This window comes from Arachis ipaensis, chromosome B03, assembly GCF_000816755.2.
Source record: "Arachis ipaensis cultivar K30076 chromosome B03, Araip1.1, whole genome shotgun sequence".
NCBI lineage: Eukaryota > Viridiplantae > Streptophyta > Magnoliopsida > Fabales > Fabaceae > Arachis > Arachis ipaensis.
The window spans coordinates 29,500,367-29,512,531 of NC_029787.2; positions in this window are offsets into that span (position 1 = coordinate 29,500,367).

Below are 12,165 nucleotides of genomic sequence, written 5' to 3' on the forward strand. Positions count from 1 at the left end.
TTTATTCCGACTACCCCTAGGATGCCACAGGCAATGTAGTTAGTTTACTTTAGTTAGATTCAATTTTTTGGTTTTAGTGAATTTAGGTTGTTAAGATAGGTTCAATTTGGGTTAGTAGGTTTGAACTGCTGAAAGTGTTTGAGGATTTCATAATTTTTAATGGATATTGCTACTAATTTTGTGTTGTATATTGCTATAATGGTTTATTTGTGAATTGCTTAAGCGAATTGTTGATGGATAGAGTTTTAGGCGCCTTCTAATTATAGCCAAAACTCTGCCAAAATTTTTAAAAATTATAAATATAATTTAAGTTTTTTATTGATAGGTTTGCGCCAAATAACAATGCATATACACAGAAGTGTACCCCATGTCATTAAGTTGATGTACGACCACCCATGGATAGGCTACAAGAAGATTTCTACTGAGACTAGGAGAAATTTATATGGGACAAGATTCACGATGCAATGATAAGGAAGATCTTCGACCATCGGATGGCTAGGCGGCTTCAGTAGATGATGGAGGACATACATGAAAGGTTCGACCACTTCACTATTTGTCTATGCCCGGACATTAAGAAGGAGTTGTACGTCCATTGGGAGACTAATGAGGGGTTTAGGCATCGCCATCTCTCAAACAGAGATAATAGGGCATCGACCAGGTCGTCGAAGTATACTGATGGGTCAGCGACTTTCATGAAGACAAAGGCAGGTTGGTATGTAACTTGTTTTATTTTGTTATTAAGTTCGTTTTGTCCTTGAAATATAACGTCATTATTACTTGATTTAACATATTTTTTCAACATGTGTAGTCTAAGTCGTTGGATCGTGATGCGATGATGGCAGAGACCTTTAGTTATACTCACACCTTGAAGGAGAAAAAGGGGAGATTTGCTTATCAGTGATTTACGGATCATTATGTGAGTAAACATCATGTGATACAAAGTTTTCAATTAATTGCAGTCATAATCATAACATATATCACACAGGAGTCCTACACGCAGAGATTGGAGGCCGCAACCCAGCAATCTTAGCATACTGGAGAGGACGGCAACAACTCCACTGCATCAGTCGTCGATCTTGACATGGTTTGGTGCGAGACTGCATCTAAGTTGTACAAGAATCGCGTCTACGGGATGGGATTGTTCTTTGCCGACAACCTTTACACCTCCTCATTAAGACCTTCATCTGCCTTTGCCACCAGCTGGCCCATCAAACCTGAGGATGGTGTCGATTTGAGCGAGCAAGTGCTGGAGCTCACCCGGAGACTTCATCAATAGGCTTAGCAATTGCAACAGTCTGAGAAGAGGTATCAGGAGAACCCCACATGCGTGTCAGACACAGATTCCCTCAGGCTAGAGTGGAGGCGGGAGCTGGAGCAACTTCAGCAAATGGAGCAACAGATGGCGGTGTACAAGATTAGATGCGTGCCAATAGCAGTGGCACTGCTAGTGGCAATGACTCTCAGGATCTTTAGTGATTAGAGTTTATTTCTAGACTCCTTCATCGTATTTTATTTATTTGACTTTTCATTTTAGCTTTACACTTGATATTTAATTTACCACATTTGATTTTTATTATTTAGAATTTGACTACTAATTGTGCAAAAAATAAATTTAAATAAAAAATGACCACTAATTGTATTAAATTTTTTTTTAAAAAATTGAATTTACCATCGGATTATTTGAAAAAAAAATCCGACGGTAATTAGGCGGGAAAGAAAATAGTGGAGTATCAAAATTACCGGCAAAAATTTTTTTCGTAATTAAATAGTTATTAGGTAAAGAATCCGTCACAGAATCCGCTGGTAGTTACCGTCAGATTAAAAAATTCGACGATAATTAATTACTTGCGAGAGTTATTACCGACAGATTATTTTCGTTATTCTGCCGATGAATCCGACGATACTAAGCAATTTTCTTATAGAGCATGTGCTTAGTAATGTGTGTGACGGATTAAGCTTGACCCTAAGAACCATTGGGCTAATTTTCTTTTCTATTTATTTGCTTCATAGGGGTTTACTTGTCTTACTTTATTGCTGCGTATTGTCCCTTGGAATGATTTCTTAACATGACATGAGGCGTTTTGTCTCTTGCAATGATTTTTTGACACGTAATTAGTGAACATTATATGAAGACAAAATCTGTTAACTCTGAACAAAGAGTTTAACAGAAGGACCAGAAAGTCTGACGAAGTTAGTCGTTAGAAACTATATTATCATTTTTCAATTGATGAGGGACGGGTTGATATTTTAAACAATGGTTAGGAATTGGGTGGGATTTTACTCTAAACTTATAAATTACTCATTGGGGACAAATACCCTAAAACTCTATTATATCAATTTGTCTTCTACAGTCTTTAACACCAATTATTATAAAATTGACTCTTAATAAGTCAAAAACACCCTTTAAAATTGTTGCAAAAATTGCTCTCATTTCAGATTTGCATTTGTTTACTTGCATAAATGTGTTTGAACCTAGTTGCAAGAATTTGCTAGTTGTTACAAGAGTTATATTAGAAAGTTATAAAAATGATCAATACATGTACACAAATTTAATCATACAAGAAATTAAACTAGCTACGAACCCGAATTAATATTTTTCACAAATTTGCACAACCTTAATTAAATTACAAAGTTGTAAAATCTAGATCTGATAAACTAATTCAACTGAAAAATCAATAAACTGGATCCCAACTAGTTCAATTCAAAGCCAGGACCGTTTAGGCATAAGAACCGGATGAGAACCGATAAATCTGCAAAAATGGATCAAAAGTCGATATAAACGGGTCCAATCAAATCACATCAAAAACCAACTCAAATTCATAGTATACCACGCTATAGTTGAACACAATCTAAACGCCTCCACCAACACTCTCTCTCCACTCACGTGAATCATCTTTCTTTTCCTAACAATATAAAGTCACTTTGCTAGCTTATAGTAGGCAATGTGAGACTTCGAAAAGCATTTGGAACTTCAAAAAATTAAATAAACACTGCAACATTCATGATAGGAACCAAGGATATATAACAATGACTTAATTCACTTTTTCACTACGCTAACCTTATCATAGATTATATGTATATGATTATAAAATATAGTGTCAAGTGGTATTGGCAAATATCATTTTTATGAACACTATACGAGTTTTGGCAGTTTCAAGATTGTTAAAGCTTAAATGGCTAATTATCCTTACTAACAACTAAAACAACTTTTTAATTTTATGACTACAAATGTGTTATATAGGAACATTTACAAGTTACAACACCACAACCACTTTTTTGGGTTTTAAATTTAGAAAATTCTATGGTACTAATGAAAAGAATCTTCCTTACATGCTAATGTCGTGTGTCATGTTCAGGAAGGTAATGTGTGTCTTTGGAAGTTATTTTTTCTTTGTATTCGTTGTAGATAAGGTTAGAAATTTGTAGAATTGACTCCCATACTTTAGATAATTTGTCTTGCGAATGAACCTGACAAGATATTATTAAATGATTATTAAAAGTTGGTGAAAAACTGAATATAAATATTAGTTAAGATAGGGATATATTATTTTAATTTAAAGTTAATGGACCATCAATAATTCTAAGATGGGCCTAGGAGCACGGTAGTAAGGTGGGTTATGTGAAATTGGTGAAAGTGGTAATGGACTCAGGCTGTTGGTAGTTTTGTAGGATGAAATAACAAAATTTTTATAATATAAAAAAAGGGGTTTGGGTAATAGCTTTTTGTTTTTGGCTTGTTAGGTCCCGTTGTATTAGTCTAAAAAATTGAATTCAGAAAATATCAAGATTTGTATCCTTATTAGCCAATATCTAATAATACATATTTCACAGTACTTACGTTGACAATATGTAAAAAAAAATTATGAAATAATTAGCTCATGACAAATATAACAATTCAAGCAATTCACCATATCATCCACTTTTTAATTCTTGCTTTCTGCAACCACTTAAAGCTACTCTAATCACCACAACTACATAACCTAACCTCTCTAGAATATACAATCATTTCTCAAAAATTAAACTTCCATAAAATCTTGATTAAAATTTACTCTTGGTTAACCACAAAAGCAACATAACTAAAAGAACCTATGATAAAATTATTAAAACCACGTTAAAAATATAGTAAGATTTTTTCCATTATCTAGCCCATCGAATTGGCTTCGATTGTTATTTGCATAAATTTCATAAACCAACCAACATTCTCACAAGTGTATTACACATTCACATAATAGCCCACATAAAATCCACCTTCCAAAGCCCATTGTACAAGTAACATAGATCTAGCAATAATATAATAAAATGATACTTTTTAAAATAATTTAATATTCCAAATTCATTTAATTAATATTCCATTAGTATTTTATCATGATCCACTTAACACGTATTACAATGTTTGTTTAGAGACAAATCCTAAAAAGGTATTGGACCCACAACAGCAAATACTGTCACCAACAATAGCAACTATGTACAGAAAATAAAATCGAAGGGATACAAGTTTCAGGTTTAACTATGACACGCACCAACCAACAGAAGAAGATAAATCTTGCTTCAGCATCATAGAATTGTCTTTTAAATTTATGTATAGCAAAATAGAAAATAGCAATCACGGATATATAGCAATGACTTAATCCACTTTTTCATTATGTTAACCTTGTTATATATTATAGGAAGGTGTTCACGTATGGCACTGTATTTGTGCGGTACGTGATGTTCCGCATTCTTGAATCGTTTAAATATAATATAAAATAGTGGCATGGTGAAGATTGGGGGCACGTGGTGTTTGGTGGAAGAGAGTGTGCAGTACTCATGGTGGGGTCTCAACGGGCTGGAAAGTTATCCATTCAGTAAGCAAGGAGTTGGCGTGTATGCCCAAAGGTGAGTTGTCGCTTGGAAGTTGTAGTGGCGTGCTATGCCGAAGCCGAGCGGAGTGGAGTTGGCTTGGGGCTGTAAATTTTTTTTTGTTCCTTTTCCGCTGCGATTGGGCCATGTTGCGTGGTTTATTTGGGTCAGTTGAATTTTATAAAAGAGAAATATTGTGTTGCATGGTTCTGAATTGGTGCTTCCCAAAAATTATAATGTGAACATGGTTTTGTTGTTGGTGATATTTAGGAAAAGAGTACATAAAAATGGTTTAGCTAGTAAGTGTTTTTGTGCTGTTATTGTTTACTATCTTGTAATTAGTGCTTAAATAATTAGGAATATTTAGAGTAGAGAGTGATTAGTACACAGTGAGAAGTTATTTCGTTGAGTTACTATCAAATTTTGAAAGAGATGGGTGGTAAGTATGATGTATATTGAATAGCATGAGCCAATGATAAAAATAGTTTGTAAATTTATGTTAAAGCCAATTTTTTGTAATGCAATTGTATTATGATAAAATTTGTGAGTGACTTATGTATCTAATATGCTTATATCCATATTAAAAATTTGATTAAAAGCATGAGAGATTATTTTTTCTGACCAAAATAATGTTTCAAGAATTGTATGAAAAAATTAATTCAAAACCCAAGTTCTGACTGCAAGTTGTGTTGATGATTAAGTTGGATGGTTTTTCATGAATTTATCTCTTGGTATCCCCATGAAAAAAAACACCAATATTACTACTTACTACGTTTAATTTACACATTGGGGCATGTTAGACGTGTTGGAGGTGCAGACAGATAAGAAAAACCTTAACGTCTGTGGGCTGTAATTTTTAAGCCAAGCCCACTCTTAGAATATCAATAAAGTATAGACTCAGACATTGAAACTACAGCATACTTTATAGACGTTTTACTGTACAAAGAGACACGAGGGAACTAGTAAAGGTGATGATAGGAAAAAAGGCAACCAACAAATAAGAACCACATGTGAGAAACAGTAAGTAGGTAAGGGTGAGTAACAGGAGAGAGGCTTCAAGGTTTGGGATGGTATTTTACGTGTGGAGCGGAGATGCAATTGCAGTAGGCAGTGTTAAAAAGGATCAGTCCATTTCGGGTGTGACGGTCGAGGTGGATGCACCCAGGCTGCGATAGGTGATTGCGTCGAGATCAAAAACCTGTTCTTATGCCTCGTCGGTGGAGTCTAAGACCGTTAAATTCATCTTTCCCTTTTGCAGGATGTTGCGGTAGTGGTTGGCGAGGTTGGCATAGTTGCTTGTCAAAGTTTGGACAATGTCGTAGTTGTAGTCATAGACAACGACATCTAGGGTGGCACAGAGTGTGCGTAGGGTCATTCTTGTTGCGTCTTCAACGCTTGTTTCCTCATCGAAGGTAAATCAGCCAGACTCGACCAAAGCATCTTGAGACGTTAGAGGGACAAGGGAGGCGAGGTGGCGATAACATGTCTGACCGTCGCGGGAGGTCTTTGTGATAGCTCGATACAGCGGCTTTGGAATGTCAAGCTTGTCACAAACATCAGTGAGTAATTTTTGCATGCTGAGGCTGAGGAGGAGAGCGTTGGCGGGTTTTTTGGAGGCAAGGTCTTCACCTAGGAAAACAATGTAACAGTGGTTAGGACCTGGAAGGAAATAAGATGTTTTTACAGTATGCATGTAAAGCGAGTTACGTGCAAGAGGAACTTACAACACAGGTAGCATGGAAGGGGGAGCTGGTCCTCGTGGCGGAACCTTTCATGCAGGGATCGCAAAGCAAGACGCTGTTTGTCACGGTGATGATCCTGGAAAACTGGTTCCGGTGCGTAGCCGTTGCTTATCAGGTTGATACCACGATCGTGGTCCCCTTCGCCAAAGAAGAGGACCCAGGCTTTGTCGGCGTTTTCGAGAGTTGCAAACCTTGCCCAAGATGGACCGTGGAAGTCACGGATCTACTCTTGAACCTCCTCGAAGGAGTTGTAGATCCCGGAGACCCATCCGGCGAAGACACAATAATAGTCTGGGGTTGCCGGTGTAGTCTCCATTGGAATAATATTATTTTTTTGTTTTGTGTTTGCCGCTATGGGAATTGGGTGCATTTATATACGTAGGACTTACATGAATGTGAAGGATGACGGTCAGTATTGGGTGGGGCACGATAAAATTTATAATTTGAAAAGGGTTTTGATGTACATGGCAATGGCAGAGAATCAGAATCTAATTTTCACTTGTTGGAAAAGCAAGCATAGTTTGACTGATAGGGTAAGGTTTCAGAAAAAAGGAAAAAAATGTATACATTTGGAAATTTGCAGACAGGACTGGGATAAGGGTTTGGTTAGGATTAGTTGTGTTTTTTTAAAGATATGATAGGATCGAGGTTTTTCATAGATTAAAGGCAATGTATTTACTGCTTTACAATTTATTGCGTATGTTATGAAAACCGGATAATAATTGCATGGTTTAAAGATTTTTGTTTACCATTTTACTATATATATTTTTTTGTTAATGAAAGAATGAAAATAGTTAGTCATATATATGTAATTCATTGGAAAATATTACTGTAAAAAGAAAATATAGTAATCCAATCTAAAAATAGAGATAGATAAAGATCATATACGTCGACATCCTATTTTAAAAATAAATTGATAAAATATTAATTGATATGCCATTTCTTTATCTAATTTGGTCTTTCTAATGGAATTAATAATTAGAATTATATAAAAATAATTGAGAATTATACAAAGTCGAATTAAAAAAAATGACAAAAAAAAATCTATGAAATACATGAATAAATATAAAATGATTAAGAAAACTATATAAGGGAGGAACACTAAAAATTGCAAAAAAAAATTTAAATTTTTGGTCTTTCTAATGGAATTAATAATTAGGATTATATAGAAATAATTGAGAATTATATAAAGCCGAATTAAAAAAATAACCAAAAAATTTCTATAAAATACATGCATAAATATAAAATGATTAAGAAAACTATACGAGGGAGGAACACTAAAAATTGCAAAAAAAAATTTAAATTTTTGTTACTCAAAAAGACATAAATTTACATTACGCAAAATTTTAATTTTTTAAAGACCGTTTTGATTATTTTTTTTTAAAAAAAAAACTTAAATTTGTGTATTTGAGTTTAGCATTCTTTCGATTATAGTTTGTTAGTACTATTTTTATTTAATTTGGTCTTCCTAATGGAATCAGAAATTGAAATTATGAAAAGGTATATTTGTGTTTTTTAACTTGAAAATTAAATTGATATAATTTAAATTAAAATTTAATTAAGTTTGATAATAATAAGCGTACTCGTAATATGGTACTCATATAATTGATTATGTTTATTCAATTTCAAAAAAGTTAACTGTTTAGAAATATTTTTTTCAAGTTAAACAATTAATTTTGACCTAATAAAATTAAATTAAAAAAATTATGAAAGTGAAGCTGTAATTAGAATTCCATTTATATTTGTTAAATGCCTTTATTTTTTTGCCTTCATGCTTTCTTTAACTTTATAATTGAATAAAGAAAATAATTTTTTAGATCCATAATCAGGTACGAAGGTTGGGACAATAGAAATTAATCGCATTTTTTAAAGTGTGAGAAATCGAAAAATAAAATTTGTTTTGTATATTAAAAAATGGGTAAGAAGAATAGAGAATATTTTGGCAAATATATGGCCCCTTAGTTTGTTGTAGGTGACTAATGCACAATTTTGTCTTCATTAAATTATTTCATTTGAAACTAAAATATGTTTATCTTAAATAAATACATGTAGTTATGACCTAATCATAATGGGGATGTGGTGCTTACCTTTGCATTATATCTATAGTTTAAAGTAGGGGATTAGTTGTACTGACCCTTGTTAATAACCCATGGTACTAATTTTAGCAGGCTTCCTATGGATGTGGTTTCTGAAAATTAAAATGACTTTCGAAAAGGGACCCACAAACCATTGATGCAGAGGTAGCGTGTGGTTCCCGAAGAGATACAATGGAATTGATGGTCTAATCCTTATGACAGATGATAATCATTTGCCTATGGTAGGCGATGCAGAAGACCATTGGAAGACGTTTCGTTGCTCATTTTCTCGAAGGAAGAACGATGCAAAGGTGGTTGGAACAAAACAACAAGATGATCATTGTGAAAATTGAACCTGAACCCACTCGGTGTTCAACTGCTTCCCTTTTCTTCACTGCAAATGGGCTTGAAGTTATGGGCCACTTTGCCCATAGTGGGCCCCTGAGTATGATTTTTATTGTTATGACTGTTTAATTCTATGAAAGGGAATCCATGTAATTTGTCTTTGCTGTCCTTTTATTCTCTACATACCTGAAGCCCAGTAAGAGATGCGAAAATTGGGCGCAAAACATGTATCGAAAAGGTTGGTAGAACAATAGCCCTGTTTCATCCTTTTATTCCATGATCATGGAATCACATTTCGTGATGTGGATAGATAGACCCACTGGATGCCGTAGGATCAATTTTCGTGATGATGATTGTGTACACGGTAAATGAATAGTAGCAGAAAGTATTAAAGCCCATGGGTGTTTTGACGGATAAAAAACGCACCGCATGAAGCAAAAAGTGGAGTGGTTACCTTTCTTTTTACCCATTTCATGACATTGATTGGTGTAAATCACATCATTTCCTTTTTACACTCAAATCACAGTGAGCTTTATACAAATAAGACTCTGTTCATCTTTGCTTACCCAAGGCGGAACCCCCATTCAGCACCGCCAAAACAACAGTGGGCCAATGGAAAACTTGGATTCCTTCTTTATCGATTCTCAGGATCCCTCGAATGATCACGGGTAAGCAACATAAATGGACGTTATGGTCTTCATGTGTTGTTGTTGTTACCCCATTCATAGAAAATGAATTTCATGTTGCATCTTGTCTTTTTTTGGATGGGCTGTAGGTTTGACGGGGGACTCAACGCTCTTACCAATCCTCCGCTTGACACCATTTTGGAGAACGGCATGAACCTGGAGCTCAATATTGAAATGGTAGGTGTTAAACCTGTGATATTTTTCATTCTGTTTCTATTTTTGCTGGCTTGAATGTAGTTGACTATCAGAATGTCGTAGCAGTAGCCATCATATTTTTTTGTGAGTTAAGATCGCTTCGAAGGTTTTACGTCCTAATGAAAATGATATTCCGTGGATAGCCACCACCACAGCACTTGTCCCAGATTGCTCATGGCGGTTTGGACGTTGCGGAGAATGACGAGAAAGCCCTAGTTACTCGACTACTGAATTTGGCTGAGGTATGCATTGAGGCCCTTCTTTGTAGGTTGTGTGGATTTATGTATCAAGTGTAGGGATATTGAATGAACACTAAGTACCGGCTATCATGCTAAGCCCATGAAGTGTTCCGTTGTGTTGACTTTACTTTTATTTGTTGGTGTACCCCTGTTGAGAACCATGTTTGGCCACCTTTTTTCCTCAAAAAACCCTAGCCACAAATCTCACATAGGTTTTCTCACATGCCACTTGGTATTACACAGTATGATAAAATCAGTCGGGTTGACATCAGCGTACCTTGTAATGGTCAAAAGTTGCTATTCCCTTTTCGATTGAATAACACGACGTAAGTGGCTACTATACGATGTCGTCCACAGTCAATGGTTATGTGACTTATTCTGCAGGACATTGAGCATAAGGTTGCTGACGTGGACGATTGCATTGCAAAGTTGGAGACAAAATCATAGATGTCCGAGGGCATGCTCCTAAGGATCCTTGAAATGACTCAAAGACACTATAAAGACCACCATAAGATTGTAATATTTCCCCGGCCAAACGGGAAAATTGCTAGGGGAAAAGTTGTGGATGTCGAAAGCTATTGTGGCTATGCAAATGTGCCAGACCAAAACACATAGCTGCCTGGCCATGCTGGGAAGCTTCTACAACAGGGCATCTCAGCTACTGTCAAATCCACAGTGAAAAAAGGGAAGGCCGTCCTGAAAGAATCATCGTATGACAACTCCCTATTGGATATTTTTGTTCCCAATTCCTCCTCTAAAGATGATGTCGTTGTCATCAAAAAGTTACATTCTAACCAGAGGAAGACTAGTGGAATCTCCATTATTGCATCTGCAGAGAAGTCATCCTCCCCGCATTGGTCTGTTGGCATTCCGAAGACATCCTCCGACAATACTGTAGTCAAAAGACCAGTACCTGGAGGTCTGTAGGAAAAGGTAAAAGTGTTTAGCATGTTCCTAAGATCGTAAGTCCTGCTACTCTACCTAATATTGACCAAGGAACTTTTTGCAGAAGGAGTTAAGTCTTCCTTTATGGAGCCAGTTTGAAACAATGACACAGGTAGCTAGTCTATATGGATCCGCACCATCGACTCCAAAGGCGCAGAAGCTTCCGGGGCTTGAGCATGTGGAAATCACGCCAATGCATAGCAGGCCTCTTTTGAACCTTAGCCGCCTTCTGCCGACACCCCACACAACTGGGGTCTAACGGCGCCCAATGATCCGTAGAGTTGCCAGTAGCAAGAACCGCCGGTCATCCATCAATGTTGATCCAAGCCTCCTAGCTGTTCCACTAGTAAGAGGCATGATAATGCTTTACCCAATGCATAAAAGGTGATTTACGTGGAACACATGTAACTACCTTCACCTCCATGGACGTTTATTTGCAGAGCTTTAACATGTACTTTCGACCGACACTTGGGATGGGATTATCCAGGGACGACCTCAAGGTGTCAGCCTATATTTTCCAACTCAAAGACACAGATCCCGTTCGAAACCTTGGGTAAGCGCCGTTGCCACTACCTGCATCATTAATATGAACAATGGCACACACACTCACGTTGGTTAATCGATGGGCGAAAAGGTATGCTATCACCAATAGCACACTGGTAGTGTTTGTGTATAAGCTACTTCCGCCTCTCTAAAAGCTCATTTTCCTCTTCGTTGAGCCGCACCCACTGGGCCACGATGAGAATGTCTCCCGCAAAACCAACAAAATTTCAAGCTTACTAATTGTTGTTGTTATTATTATTATTATTAAACTTATTTATTAAACGTATACATGAGTATGCCATTCAAAATAGTAAATAAAAAAATTAAATTTTTAATTTATATTTATCTGTTATAGGTGAATAAAATGAGTATATTGTTTAAACCAAAACTATTAAATTTCAAATAAATAGATTTTTATTTAAATTTCCCTGTTATGAATCATTATATCACATGAGTATATCGTATAAACTATAATAAAAAATTTAAAATTTTTAAATTATTAAATTTTAAATAAATAAATATAAAATTATTATTATTATTAAAGTCGTTGTCATTA